Below are 15203 nucleotides of genomic sequence, written 5' to 3'. Positions count from 1 at the left end.
TCATGATGCTACAGTAGCATCTGTCTGACTACTTTCTCCTAAACCAATTCAAATGCAGGATCAGTAGAAGATAATGTTTCACATCTAGTAGAGATGCTGACCTTTTGACTGGTTTCATTTAGGAAGAAATTATCCTTAAATAAGTGTCATTTGTATTTTGTTAACATAACAAATTATGTAGTAATAGGTATTCAGATTTCATACACTATAAGCAAATATTTTAGTGGCACATTTTAGTGGCAAACGAAACTGTAGATATAGTGTGGCAGATAGTACATCTCGCACACAAATAAAGTACCAAGATACAATATGTTTTAACCTTTGGGGCTTCAGTGGTTCAAAAGATTAAGCAGATCGGAAGATCACCGGTTTGATCCCTGTCTCTCTCAGTCGGCATGTAGAATTGTCATTCCATGGGGCAAGATTCTGAACCCATTGAAGGCACATCCATTAATGGGTGAGTGTGTGTGAATATGTAAAAGTTAGCATAGTGTAAAAGCACCAAAGATCACAAGACTTGAGTATGAAGGCAGTTTTATTCAGTTAAACTACAAACCCTGCTGCTACAGAGGACTCCCCCATGTGTGAGGACCTTTACAGTCTCTGGTGAGGACCTACTCTCATGTGGTTTCATATAAACACAGGGTTTCTTTCTTCTCCCTTTTCTAAAGATAAATCATTACAGGGATCCTGACTGGGGTGTGGCTTTACTTTAGTCACATTTTATCTCTTCTACTACATCCCTATGAAAAGCAACAGACTGCTACACAATGTCTATGAGATGTTAACTAGTACTACTAAGTTAATTATTCCTCTCAGTTGTTTTACTTCCCGTCATTAATTCCCCCCCCCCCCACACACACACACGCATTTGTATTTCAAAGTTTGTGCATCAAAAAACAAAAGGTATTTATATAGGTTTCTACTTCTATCATATCTATTTACGTTTTTTTGTCAACACTGTTTCAGTAAAACCCACATGTGACCAAAAACACAAACCAGTTCTCAGAACTGAGTTCTGAGTAAAGAGATGTGTGGCTGGAGGGGGGATGGAAGGACGAGACAGTACACACGCACTCGCACACGCACACACTAACATGTATTTGTTTATACATGTATTTCATAGATTGTGCATCATGGGATAGTAAAACTTATAAACTTATCAGCTAAAACAGCTGGTTTTACATTCTAAAAAAAGTCTGAAGTAATTTGTTCTGCCTTTAAATGAAGGATTAACTCAATTTAAAAGTTTATCTGTGAATCTCTAAACTATAGTCTGAGGATTTATCAATAAAACAAGTATGAGGGATATCATAAAGCCGGTAAATGGAACTGTGTGCATAGGAAACATGTTAAACTATTTGAATGTGAATGTAACAGTGCTTCTTTTTGTCGCTGCTTTTAATTGAACTATTCATATCTTAAACTGCACTGTAACTTTTATCCATGTACTTTTTCTTGTAATGTTTAATTGAACTATTCATATTTTAGACTGCACTGTAACTTTTATCCATGTATTTTTCCTTAATGTTTATTTTATTAGCTTTTCTTTTTTAATGCTTAATGTCTTTCATTTTTTTTTGTAAAGCACTTTGAATTGCCTTGCGTTGAAAAGTGCTATATAAATAAACTTGCCTTGCCTTGCCCCTCACAGTTTGGGTGAAGTACAGCTTTAAAAAAGTTAGTTATGAAACTCATCAGCGAGGCCCGATGTAAGAATGTGTATTTTCACCCTTGGGTGCTAGATGTGAACTTGCAATTGCTCCTGGGTATTTTTTGTTAATCCCTGAGCCTATACCGCCTCTCTGCTTTACCCCCCAGTAAACAGCTGGTTTTGACTTGCTGATGGGATCAGGATAAACTCCCCCCTCCTCTATAAGGAGCAAACACCTCAACCCCCGACAGAAACCTCACTGTTGAGGTTCTCTTTAAAAACACACACATCGCAAGTCCTTCCTGCAAATGCACACTGTACATTCAGCATGTTTCTCTCAGTGCCAGCCCACCAGCATACAAAATAAACATAAATATGAGGAATAGCAAGGTTGTTTATGTGCTCTGTATAAAGAGCTTCTGTATTCATGTATTTGCATTTCCTTACTTCGTCGAGGTTTAATGTTGATTTTATATTTACATGGAGTTATGATGGAAGCATTGGCCATCTTGGGGAAAGGGTCAAGTTACGCCAAACAACAACTCAATACCCAGGAAAAGATTGTACATCATAGTGCCTAACTTGAACTTTGTGTTACGGTGTATGTTGGAAGCAGGACCCAAATGCAGATATAAACTGAAAGAACTCCTTTATTTCAAGGCTAGGGCTAGGGATATAAACAAAGACAAAACAGAACACTCACCGACGAACTAGTCATGACACAAGACGAACCGACATTGAACACTGGGAGACAGGGGAATTTAAACACAGGGTAACTAGACACAGGTGGGAACAATCAGGGGTGGGGCTGACACTGATGAGCACAGGAGACACACAAGGAGTGACAGGTGAAAACAATCAGGAAATTAGACACACCAGGGAAACTAACGACAGGAGGAAAACTAGGCCACCAGGGTGGGTGGAGGGGGTCAGGAGGACGGGTCCGGGGGCAAGGTAGAAGCCGAGAAGGGGGACTCGGGCGGACGGCCCGGGGGCAAGACAGAGTCCAAGGTGGGGGTTATGGAGGGGCGAAGGCCACCGCGGCCGGGAAAGTCAGGGGGCCGGGCTCGAGGGCGAAGGCCGTGACTCTCAGGGGCCCGGGATCGGGGGTGAAGGCCGTGGCTCTCAGGGGGCCGGGATTGAGGGTGAAGACTCCGGCTCTTAGAGGGCCGGGCTCGAGGGCGAAGACCGGACAGCTCCGGAGGCCGGGCAGGAACCGGTGTCGACCGGACCGGATCCGGAGGCCGGGCAGGAAAGCGCTGATGGCACAGCTCCGGAGACCGGGCAGGACCCGGTGTCGGCCGGACAGAAACCGGAGCCGGTCGGACAGGCTTCGGCAGGTTCCCCCACGGAAGTGGACCAGGAGTTGGCAGGAACCCCGGCGAGACAGGTGATGGACATGGGGCTGGCAGGGCCCCCGGCAGAACCTCCAACGGCACAGGATATAGGGTTGGCAGGACCCCCGGCAGAAGAGTATTCTGCGGGACCTCCAACGGCACAGGACACAGGGCTGGCAGGACCCCCGGCAGGGGAGCAGACGGCGGGACCTCCAACGAGACCGGACCTAGGGTTGGCAGGACCCCCGGCAGGGGAGCGGACGGCGGGACCTCCAACGAGAAAGGAGAAGGAGCTGGCAGGCCCCCCGGCAGGAGAGTAGACGGCGGGACCTCCAACGGGACAGGACATGGAGCTGGCAGGACCCCCGGCAGGAGAGTAGACGGCGGGACCTCCAACGGGACAGGACAAAGGGTTGGCAGGACCCCCGGCAGGAGAGTAGTCGGCGGGGCCGAGAGGAGACTCGAGAGGAGACTCGAGAGGGGAACCAAGGGGGAACTCGAGAGGGGACTCGAGAAGGGACTCGAGAGGAGACTCGAGAGGAGACTCGAGAGGGGAGTAGTGATACAAATGCCATATCAATCTCATTAGTATGCAGAAAAAGTGACAGGTCGCCCCGCCCCTTGTTGGCCGGAAGTCCCGCCTTATTTGACCGGAAGTCCCGCCTTTTTATTTTGAAAACCGGAAGTCCCGCCTCGTTCGACCGGATGTCCCGCCCCCCGCTTCCGGCGGATGTCCCGCCCCCGCTTCCGGTTTACAAAATTAAATTAAAATTAAATTAAAATAAAAAAAGAGAAAAATAAAATGCCGTTGTTTTCAATCAATTAATATACATAGGATATATGTCCCGCCTCCTAACCACTTCCTGTGTGGTTAATCCTGTATATAGTATTGAATGTAACTTACAAATACTTGCAAATAACATGAAATTAATCAAAAGTAAAGCATCTAAAAAAAAAACATATATTTAAACCTCTCTGTTTTTGCGAACAGGACATGAGGGGAGAAAACATATGGTGGAGGAGGGGGAACACACACACACACACACACACACACACACACACACACACACACACACACACACACACACACACACACATTCCCCGCCCCTCACCCCCTCTCCCTCTGTCTAAATAAAAAGCCAGCGTCACTCTTAAATATTTTTCAAGTCGAGAGAAAATGGCCAAGAGACGTTTTGATATGAATTTAATCAGCGAGACACCGGTGACAACTTACAGCCATCCGTTGGGTGCTCCAATCAAGAAACGAATGCAGTTTGTATGCCGGGTTCAGACGCCTACAGCCGAAGAACTTCACGAAGAATGGACTCTAAAAAATGGCGATGTTTGGGGTTATATATTCAACTATATGGCTAATGAACTACATTTCTACAATCTGAAGAATGGAGAAACGTATGGACCTCGTAGTGTTAAAGCGACACTGACCTCAACAGATTGGGCTGTGTTAACTCTGGTGTCTTCCCGAGATCTACACGCAACCATTGTATCGGAAGAAGTAGTGCATCAGGAAACCATAGTGGAACCAGAGGTGTACAAGATATTTGCAAAGAAAAGCAAAGAAACACAAACAGCATGCGAGATTAAAGAAGAGTTTGCATCGTTACCCCTCAATGTGAAGGAAGAAGAAGGAGATATTCCCACACAGCCAGAAGGGAGAAGAGTCCTGACAGGCACCGTCTGGGAAACTAAAAGCGGACCCTCTGGGCGTTGGTATTACCGCTCAAGCCGTTTGGTGACGTTGGGTAAGGACCCCTCTGATGATTTTGTTTTGGAGTATTTTAATTCTACCTGCGGGGTATTTCAAACGTCCTTGAGGGTGCCTCTGACTGCATGGCTGGAAATGATTGAAGGAAAAGCTACAAAGCTTAAAGAACTTTTTAAACAGAGTCAGACATCGATGGACATTATACTGGTGAAAAAGACCCTCACGTTTGCAGAGGACTCCGCCCCCCAGTCAACATAACAAGTCCCACCCACCTCAGCATATCATTTAAAAAGTAAGGACCTCGCAAGGACATTTTTAGAGAGCAGCAACCATGGATCTGAGAAAAACCAAGTCTCTCCCCACGATATGCAGCCTGGATCAAATGCCTACAGGACCGCCATCCTCACCAACATTTTGGACACCAGATCTGGACAGCGCTATGGCTGACATTGATATCACGGGGTGGCTGGATATGCCTCAACCTCCATGTGAATTACACACAAATCTGCAGAGTGTCACTAATATATATATATATATATATTCTTTATTTAACAGGTAAAAAAAAACCTCATTGAGATTAAAATCTCTTTTCCAAGAGTGACCTGGCCAAGAAGGGCAGCATGTACAAAGTTACAACATATAAAACACAGACATGAAAGGCAGACAAATACAGCTGTAAAACACAAATAAAATGGCACATTAGCCAGTCAATATAAAACCTTTATTTAACCAGATTGGTCCCATTGAGATCATAGATCTCTTTTTCAAGGGAGACCTGCAGAAATATGCAAAGTAAAACAAACTATTAAAATCATTCAAAAACTGGCAACATTTTTAAAACGATTTCAAGATATACGAACACTCACATCGACCAAAACTAAAAAAGTGTTACACAGTGACTGACATTCTGTACGGGAGTTCACACCCCAGCTGCTGTAGGGAGTTGAAATATGTTATGGCTCTCGGGGGATGGTGGTTAAGAGACAGATTCTTAGTTTTTGGACTGCCTCAGGGGGTTAACGACATCTACTAAAAACAAAGTACTTCATTATCTACTTTTTTCAGCTTTTATACACAAAAGTGCAAGGAAGGTAGGCAGATTTAGAACACTATCTATGAGATAGTGTTAGTGTTCCCTGCCCTTATCCATTTATTTTTTCTTTATTCAGCAATCGGCAATTGTGTCACCTTGTTTTTCTTGTTAATTAGGAAAGTGCTTGCTTAAATGTATGTATTTTAAGTGCATATTATAGAACAGGTATAGGGCAATATCAAAATTAGCCCAAACTTTTTTTTATTCACAATGTTTACTGATAATCATCGAAATATGCAGGGGGTCCAATTCTTACTTTTCCCTAAAACATTCTAGAATTTCTTTATCTAACACAAAAAAACATGAATTTTAAAAACATTTGACAACAATAGATACGTTGTTCCTGTTTTTATTACGATTATCAGATACAAAATGATAAGTATAAATAAATCTATGCTTTCAAATGCATTATTCAGAGATATTAGGCCTGTCAAATCAAAACTGGAGCATGTGAATAAGAGAGAGCAGAGTCCTAACCAGCTGATCCAAACCAAACTCTGAGCAGCCGGCGGCTGAGACGGAACCAACCAGCATGCGGACCAAACTGCTGCTAAGAACTCATGTTTAAATGAAATAGCAAGCAATGAATTCAAAGTGTGTATTTACTACACTAAGAGGAAAAGGAGATTTATCTGAGTTCTGTTGTGAGAGATTCGTGAGTAGAGAAGCGGCATCAGGTTTACAATCCCTCCTGCTAGGACGAAAACACAACTGCAGGTAAATGTGATGATGATGTGTGACAGGTTGAATGCAGCACAATAATCATTTTATTTTCTGAAATCTTTGGTATCGTAATCGTTTAACCAACATTTTAGTTCAAAATAAAATTTGAATAATCACCCTGTGCTCCAACCAAACAAAAGAGAATACAAAATACACTCATGTAATAACAAAAAATAAGTTAATTTGTCATTTTAAAGCAAATAAGACAAACTCTACGAATACAGACTTTACATTTTCCAACATCGACATAATACAATTGAAATGTAACCATTTAACATATAAAATCGCTCATGTTTTCATCAAGGGTATCTACAGCATTACTATACTTTAGAGAAGATTGGTACAGTATATGATGATGTACATTATATATATATATATATAAAGCTTATGTGGGATACACAAATAAATATCACCCAATGGATGTTATCTACATCTCATCACATTTTAACTCCTCAGAGTGATTGTGTCTTGATATTTGTCTATATTGATGTTAAACATGGAACTGCTGTGATGCAAGTCAAATTTGATCTGACCATTAAAGTATTATCGTATTATCGTATCGTATTTCTGCAGGAGATCCACACATAGACAACTCAACATCACAAAGAGGTCAAAAACTTCACAACAGCCCTTTCAATTGGGACAAAATGTATCGACAGTCATTTAAAAATGACCCCTCTCACAACTAAGAAGAAGTTAAGAAAATGGACACTGCAAATATAGCTAGGTAAAATGCCAAGTGGGTACAGCTCATTACAAATGTTAATCTTGGGTTTGCTTTCACTCGATGAAGCTCAGTGCAAGTTCTTTCATGAAGTGCAGGGTCTTTCATGAAGACTTTCACCTTTCCTAGTCGGATTCTCGTCCCCCTAAATCTATCACAGCACGATGGAGTCTAATCGCCAAAGTTTAATATATATTGCCCTTTGTATACACAGCAATAAATATGTTTATCGCACTAAACAAACTTCAACTGTCAATCATTCCAAACACTCTTTAAACCGAGGAGGAGGGGCACACTTAAAATATTGTAACGCAATTTAATCACATTACAAAGTTTGACCCAAAGTTGCTCCCACGCGGATGTTCCCCATGAATTGAATGGTTTTGGAAGAGCAAAGGTGGCAGATAAATTGGCAAGAGCTACAAGTATTGCACATATAGTGTTCGCAATATGATAGCAGAAGAGATAATATGCATATTAGACTGACACAGTGAGTGAAAAGAGGAAGAAAAAGGTTTGATTAGCAGCATTATATTTGTTATTCAGACAACATTTTAGAGGGTTTAATTCCAAATTATGCAAGTTAACTGATGATGGCAGGAAATAGTTCAAATGAATTTTTTTTCCGCTTTTTTCCTTATATATTACACCTAAATATGGAAAGGTTATATGTTGTATGTTGTCTCTGAAATACCGAATTTGTTATACCAATTAAAAGAAAAAAGTCCTATCATATAGACTCTTCCTTCCATAAAATATTTGGCAACATTTGCAAAATATTTGGAAACATTCTGAATCATTCGGTACAGCTTTGTATGTGGTTTCACTTACATTCATTCGGTACAGCTTTGTATGTGGTTTCACTTACATTTTCTCTTAACATGGTCTTCAATATTTGAAAGTCAACTACAAGGCAAACATGCCCATTTAAAGACAAATAAAATAAAATGGGAAACTACTATGCAAAACGCTCTGTATATATTGATCAGAATGTAGTCATTACCCGTTTAATAAGTGTGATGATGGGGATGATTGAAAACAGAACGAGTAGTGACCCCCGTGTAAAAAGAATGGCCGAAGTTTGTAAACTGGAAGACATTTTGGATATCGTTCGTTCTGGCAGTACTATTCCGGGTCATTGGGAAACGATTGTAAACGAAACATTTAAAGTGGTCCTGCAATCTTCATTTTCCGAAACATTCTGTAACATTATCTCAGAAATGAAACAAACATCAAAAGTGTATCATGTGCTCTCATTGTATGCTCTGTTTGTAGATGTAATGCATCTGTGTGTTGAAAACAGCATACACGTGAATATTTTGACTGAAGTGAAAAACTTCCATCACGATATCTCCAGTAATATGGGGAATTCTAAGCTGGAGACTGTCCTGGGGATGCTACAATCACTATAACTATTGATTTTGTGTGTGAAAAAAATAAAAAAAGTGTTTTTTACATCTAAAAAACTGTTGTCATCATTATAGCAAGGGGGGCGTGTCTGATACATGTGTATTACAGTCCTTCTTGTTGTGTTTTTCAGTATTTTCTGTGTGTCTGTACACACAAAGCACACTTCATTATCTACTTTTCAGCTTTTTTAAAAAGAAAAGTGTGTCTTTCGGTAACCTTCTTGAGAGAATTAAGCATAAATCTGTCAAAGATTCTTAACGAAATCTACTGACACAAAGTACTTCATTATCTACTTTTCAGCTTTTATACACAAAGTGTATCTTTCAGTAACTTTCCCAGAGAATTTAAGCATAAATCTGTCAAATGTTCAAAACAGCCTTGTTTCACTGAAATACCCTCAAAATGACAAACTGCCATTATTACGAAATCTCCTCAAACCGAGTACTTTCTACAGATGAAGCCTCCCACTCAACGCAATATGTCCCACCCACTCAGCAAATCATATAAAACTAAGGACGACCGTTAAAAACTAGCCATGGATCTGAGAAAAACCAAGTCTGATGTAGCCTGCCCTTATTATCACCAGGATAACGGATATGGGCTTAATGACTGGATGTTACAAAGTAGGGGAGAGGATGTTCCCGAAGAAGAGCTCTCGTCTATATCATATCCATGTAAGGTCTTTAGGACAAAAGAGGACCATGATAACATGACATATGAAGAATATCTTTCTTTAAAAGATGGTATTATAGATAACCTTTATAGAAACAGTATATCTCATGCCACTCGCCAAGATCGCAAACGACAATTAGCAGAAAAGAATAGAAAAAGTAAAGAAAAACAAAGAAAAAGAAAAAGCAACATGAAAAGGAGAAGAAAAATTAAAAGCAAACGCAGAATGCGAATGAAAAGAAAAGGGACCATAGGACGGAAAACTAAAAAGACAAAAAGAAGGAAGGTGAAAAGAAAAAGAAACAAAGTGAAGAAATTTAAACTAGAGGATGGTGTTGTAGAGCCATTACCGGATCATAATAATCTTATAGATCATCTCCCGCTAACCGACTGCTGCGAATGTGTTGAACAAATACCAAAAGCAATGTCAAAAAACAGAGCATACAATGAAAGCACATGATACACTATAAATATTTCGTTTACAATACTATTACTATATATGAAAGCAAAAAAAAATAAAACACATTTCCATTTTGTAATGGTTGTTTAATTGAAAAAACACAACATTCAACACATTTTCATAGAAAACATATTACATTTGACCAAGTTAATGTCGTAGTGCATACAAGGTAATAGACTTAACGATTTGCACTGCTGCTTCTCTCCGCGTTTCATTGACGGTGATCGGTTTGTCGTTCAATTCACACTGCCCAAGTAGATGTTTAGGGGTCTCTTGGAAGTATACGAATGCATTTTTTATATCAGATAAATGCATTAACATCACATGCAAATTCTCTATCCTTTCACCCGCAACGATTATAATCTGCTTTGCTTCTTCTTCGGTTTCTCCATTATTAGCTCTGAATGTAATCCTTTCTGGGGCTTCTTGTGCTTCTTGTGGTCTGTTGAATACCTGGCGTAGGATTTGTTTAGCTGTAAGGACAGGTACCATATAATTGTCTTCAAAAGCTTTGTCTATGTCGTCACACGTTTTGGCATATCCTTCGCTGTAATGACAACCGACACTAGAATAGAGATCCTCCAACAGTCTTTTAATACATATTCTGGCACTGTCGCCAATTTGGGCAATTCCACAGTATCGCGCTTTTTCTCTCATTATACTGAAGCAAAGTTCTGCCATTGCTTTTGGTATTTGTTCAACACATTCGCAGCAGTCGGTTAGCGGGAGATGATCTATAAGATTATTATGATCCGGTAATGGCTCTACAACACCATCCTCTAGTTTAAATTTCTTCACTTTGTTTCTTTTTCTTTTCACCTTCCTTCTTTTTGTCTTTTTAGTTTTCCGTCCTATGGTCCCTTTTCTTTTCATTCGCATTCTGCGTTTGCTTTTAATTTTTCTTCTCCTTTTCATGTTGCTTTTCTTTTTCTTCGTTTTTCTTTACTTTTTCTATTCTTTTCTGCTAATTGTCGTTTGCGATCTTGGCGAGTGGCATGAGATATACTGTTTCTATAAAGGTTATCTATAATACCATCTTTTAAAGAAAGATATTCTTCATATGTCATGTTATCATGGTCCTCTTTTGTCCTAAAGACCTTACATGGATATGATATAGACGAGAGCTCTTCTTCGGGAACATCCTCTCCCCTACTTTGTAACATCCAGTCATTAAGCCCATATCCGTTATCCTGGTGATAATAAGGGCATGCTACATCAGACTTGTTTTTTCTCAGATCCATGGCTAGTTTTTAACGGTCGTCCTTAGTTTTATATGATTTGCTGAGTGGGTGGGACATATTGCGTTGAGTGGGAGGCTTCATCTGTAGAAAGTACTCGGTTTGAGGAGATTTCGTAATAATGGCAGTTTGTCATTTTGAGGGTATTTCAGTGAAACAAGGCTGTTTTGAACATTTGACAGATTTATGCTTAAATTCTCTGGGAAAGTTACTGAAAGATACACTTTGTGTATAAAAGCTGAAAAGTAGATAATGAAGTACTTTGTGTCAGTAGATTTCGTTAAGAATCTTTGACAGATTTATGCTTAATTCTCTCAAGAAGGTTACCGAAAGACACACTTTTCTTTTTAAAAAAGCTGAAAAGTAGATAATGAAGTGTGCTTTGTGTGTACAGACACACAGAAAACACTGAAAAACACAACAAGAAGGACTGTAATACACATGTATCAGACACGCCCCCCTTGCTATAATGATGACAACAGTTTTTAGATGTAAAAAACACTTTTTTTATTTTTTTCACACACAAAATCAATAGTTATAGTGATTGTAGCATCCCCAGGACAGTCTCCAGCTTAGAATTCCCCATATTACTGGAGATATCGTGATGGAAGTTTTTCACTTCAGTCAAAATATTCACGTGTATGCTGTTTTCAACACACAGATGCATTACATCTACAAACAGAGCATACAATGAGAGCACATGATACACTTTTGATGTTTGTTTCATTTCTGAGATAATGTTACAGAATGTTTCGGAAAATGAAGATTGCAGGACCACTTTAAATGTTTCTTTTACAATCGTTTCCCAATGACCCGGAATAGTACTGCCAGAACGAACGATATCCAAAATGTCTTCCAGTTTACAAACTTCGGCCATTCTTTTTACACGGGGGTCACTACTCGTTCTGTTTTCAATCGTCCCCATCATCACACTTATTAAACGGGTAATGACTACATTCTGATCAATATATACAGAGCGTTTTGCATAGTAGTTTCCCATTTTATTTTATTTGTCTTTAAATGGGCATGTTTGCCTTGTAGTTGACTTTCAAATATTGAAGACCATGTTAAGAGAAAATGTAAGTGAAACCACATACAAAGCTGTACCGAATGAATGTAAGTGAAACCACATACAAAGCTGTACCGAATGATTCAGAATGTTTCCAAATATTTTGCAAATGTTGCCAAATATTTTATGGAAGGAAGAGTCTATATGATAGGACTTTTTTCTTTTAATTGGTATAACAAATTCGGTATTTCAGAGACAACATACAACATATAACCTTTCCATATTTAGGTGTAATATATAAGGAAAAAAGCGGAAAAAAAATTCATTTGAACTATTTCCTGCCATCATCAGTTAACTTGCATAATTTGGAATTAAACCCTCTAAAATGTTGTCTGAATAACAAATATAATGCTGCTAATCAAACCTTTTTCCTCCTCTTTTCACTCACTGTGTCAGTCTAATATGCATATTATCTCTTCTGCTATCATATTGCGAACACTATATGTGCAATACTTGTAGCTCTTGCCAATTTATCTGCCACCTTTGCTCTTCCAAAACCATTCAATTCATGGGGAACATCCGCGTGGGAGCAACTTTGGGTCAAACTTTGTAATGTGATTAAATTGCGTTACAATATTTTAAGTGTGCCCCTCCTCCTCGGTTTAAAGAGTGTTTGGAATGATTGACAGTTGAAGTTTGTTTAGTGCGATAAACATATTTATTGCTGTGTATACAAAGGGCAATATATATTAAACTTTGGCGATTAGACTCCATCGTGCTGTGATAGATTTAGGGGGACGAGAATCCGACTAGGAAAGGTGAAAGTCTTCATGAAAGACCCTGCACTTCATGAAAGAACTTGCACTGAGCTTCATCGAGTGAAAGCAAACCCAAGATTAACATTTGTAATGAGCTGTACCCACTTGGCATTTTACCTAGCTATATTTGCAGTGTCCATTTTCTTAACTTCTTCTTAGTTGTGAGAGGGGTCATTTTTAAATGACTGTCGATACATTTTGTCCCAATTGAAAGGGCTGTTGTGAAGTTTTTGACCTCTTTGTGATGTTGAGTTGTCTATGTGTGGATCTCCTGCAGAAATACGATACGATAATACGATAATACTTTAATGGTCAGATCAAAGTTGACTTGCATCACAGCAGTTCCATGTTTAACATCAATATAGACAAATATCAAGACACAATCACTCTGAGGAGTTAAAATGTGATGAGATGTAGATAACATCCATTGGGTGATATTTATTTGTGTATCCCACATAAGCTTTATATATATATATATATAATGTACATCATCATATACTGTACCAATCTTCTCTAAAGTATAGTAATGCTGTAGATACCCTTGATGAAAACATGAGCGATTTTATATGTTAAATGGTTACATTTCAATTGTATTATGTCGATGTTGGAAAATGTAAAGTCTGTATTCGTAGAGTTTGTCTTATTTGCTTTAAAATGACAAATTAACTTATTTTTTGTTATTACATGAGTGTATTTTGTATTCTCTTTTGTTTGGTTGGAGCACAGGGTGATTATTCAAATTTATTTTGAACTAAAATGTTGGTTAAACGATTACGATACCAAAGATTTCAGAAAATAAAATGATTATTGTGCTGCATTCAACCTGTCACACATCATCATCACATTTACCTGCAGTTGTGTTTTCGTCCTAGCAGGAGGGATTGTAAACCTGATGCCGCTTCTCTACTCACGAATCTCTCACAACAGAACTCAGATAAATCTCCTTTTCCTCTTAGTGTAGTAAATACACACTTTGAATTCATTGCTTGCTATTTCATTTAAACATGAGTTCTTAGCAGCAGTTTGGTCCGCATGCTGGTTGGTTCCGTCTCAGCCGCCGGCTGCTCAGAGTTTGGTTTGGATCAGCTGGTTAGGACTCTGCTCTCTCTTATTCACATGCTCCAGTTTTGATTTGACAGGCCTAATATCTCTGAATAATGCATTTGAAAGCATAGATTTATTTATACTTATCATTTTGTATCTGATAATCGTAATAAAAACAGGAACAACGTATCTATTGTTGTCAAATGTTTTTAAAATTCATGTTTTTTTGTGTTAGATAAAGAAATTCTAGAATGTTTTAGGGAAAAGTTAAGAATTGGACCCCCTGCATATTTCGATGATTATCAGTAAACATTGTGAATAAAAAAAGTTTGGGCTAATTTTGATATTGCCCTATACCTGTTCTATAATATGCACTTAAAATACATACATTTAAGCAAGCACTTTCCTAATTAACAAGAAAAACAAGGTGACACAATTGCCGATTGCTGAATAAAGAAAAAATAAATGGATAAGGGCAGGGAACACTAACACTATCTCATAGATAGTGTTCTAAATCTGCCTACCTTCCTTGCACTTTTGTGTATAAAAGCTGAAAAAAGTAGATAATGAAGTACTTTGTTTTTAGTAGATGTCGTTAACCCCCTGAGGCAGTCCAAAAACTAAGAATCTGTCTCTTAACCACCATCCCCCGAGAGCCATAACATATTTCAACTCCCTACAGCAGCTGGGGTGTGAACTCCCGTACAGAATGTCAGTCACTGTGTAACACTTTTTTAGTTTTGGTCGATGTGAGTGTTCGTATATCTTGAAATCGTTTTAAAAATGTTGCCAGTTTTTGAATGATTTTAATAGTTTGTTTTACTTTGCATATTTCTGCAGGTCTCCCTTGAAAAAGAGATCTATGATCTCAATGGGACCAATCTGGTTAAATAAAGGTTTTATATTGACTGGCTAATGTGCCATTTTATTTGTGTTTTACAGCTGTATTTGTCTGCCTTTCATGTCTGTGTTTTATATGTTGTAACTTTGTACATGCTGCCCTTCTTGGCCAGGTCACTCTTGGAAAAGAGATTTTAATCTCAATGAGGTTTTTTTTTACCTGTTAAATAAAGAATATATATATATATATATATATATATATATATATTAGTGACACTCTGCAGATTTGTGTGTAATTCACATGGAGGTTGAGGCATATCCAGCCACCCCGTGATATCAATGTCAGCCATAGCGCTGTCCAGATCTGGTGTCCAAAATGTTGGTGAGGATGGCGGTCCTGTAGGCGTTTGAAACAGGCTGCATATCGTGGGGAGAGACTTGGTTTTTCTCAGATCCAT

Source organism: Pseudochaenichthys georgianus, chromosome 1, assembly GCF_902827115.2.
Source record: "Pseudochaenichthys georgianus chromosome 1, fPseGeo1.2, whole genome shotgun sequence".
Lineage (NCBI taxonomy): Eukaryota > Metazoa > Chordata > Actinopteri > Perciformes > Channichthyidae > Pseudochaenichthys > Pseudochaenichthys georgianus.
This window is presented reverse-complemented; position numbering follows the sequence as displayed.